The sequence below is a fragment of the Aplysia californica genome, unplaced genomic scaffold (assembly GCF_000002075.1).
Source record: "Aplysia californica isolate F4 #8 unplaced genomic scaffold, AplCal3.0 scaffold00043, whole genome shotgun sequence".
Classification (NCBI taxonomy): Eukaryota; Metazoa; Mollusca; class Gastropoda; order Aplysiida; family Aplysiidae; genus Aplysia; species Aplysia californica.
Window position 1 is genome coordinate 1939585 of NW_004797313.1, and position 1325 is coordinate 1940909.

At 42.4% G+C, this 1325-nt stretch overlaps 1 protein-coding gene across 5 annotated transcripts in view; it reads left to right on the plus strand.

Moving 5' to 3' along the window:
* The window catches only part of LOC101851475 (golgin subfamily A member 4), a 127368-nt gene that overhangs the window by 30589 nt on the left and 95454 nt on the right, over positions 1 to 1325 (plus strand). The window lies entirely within an intron of this gene.

The following is a 1325-nucleotide window of genomic DNA, read 5'->3' on the forward strand; positions in this document are numbered from 1 at the left end:
CCAAAAAAAACCCCAACAACAACTTGCGCCAAATGTTCAAATAACGGAAGAACGAAGACTTCGCCACTTCTATGTACACCCATTGCTTATGTTTGTTTGTCACTTCTATGTACACCCATTGCTTATGTTTGTTTGTCATTTCTGTGTTCACCCTTTGGGTTGCAAATTGATATTTATATGTGAGGCAGCGTGGTGGAATCAGGCTCTCGTCAATTTGTGGGCTTGTAGAGTTATTGGTATCATTTTAAAGCTTGTTCACCTGTCTCTATTTGGATGAAAAAAATATAAATTTATCTTGAATACAAGTCGAGATATTTGCGAATGAAGGAGGTGGGGTCACATGTTTTCAGGGGTAAAATAAGTGAGAAAATGGCCGCCAAAGGTAAGTTGTTTCCTTAGCCTAAGAGTCCGTGGTAACTGAAAATTTACATTTTTGCGCCTTTAATCAACATTTTAAAGAAAAATCAACACGGAAATGAGTTTTTTAAATGGGCATGAAAGGTGTTGAGCCATAAAACAAAAATTTGATAAAAATTCACAAACCTGCGGAAAAATGCAAGTTTCTTCTTTGATTATTTTGACGAGAGCCTGATTCCACCACGCTGCCTCACATATATGTTAGCGAGACCATGGCGCGTGGATTTTCAGCTATTTTCAAAAAAAGTTGAGCGGCGTCCTTGTTTATTTTTCCATTGGTTGCTCGGTTCCCGGAAAGAGCAGCGGAGCTTAATGCAGTCCGAAGGTCTAGTCACTACTCTAAAGTTCGTTTCCGGAGCCCCGCTGTGCGGCTCCACCCATATAATTATTATAATATCATATATATATATACCCTGCCGTTATCTCTTGGGCTGTGTGCACAGAGATGGTTTATGCCACTGCCCGAAGAGCTCGCTCGTACAGAGTGCTGAAAAGTCAGACCGGTACTGAAAGCCCTTGCTCTCCTTTGTGTGACCGCTTGACTTGACTCCTGTTTCTACAGTATTCTTTTGTTGCTCCCCCTCTCAACTGAACTATGATATTGTTTCATAGTTCAAGGGTTTTCTAAACTTTAATCGTCCCCAGGGCAGCCTCCACTCTCTTTGTCCCCACCAGATGTGCATTTCGCTTATGCTGACGGCAGCTGCTTTTTGCTTGGTGTTCACCTTTAGAAATGACCTGTCTGACTTGAAAGAGCTGTAAACCTGAAGCCATTTCTCCGCCGTCTCGACTTTTTATGGCCCATACATCAACCCAGTAAAGCTGCACGAGAACGATAAATGTGTGCGATACACAAGAAATGAAACTGATGCGAAATGAGATATCTCCAACACTCGCCGCCCCCGCCC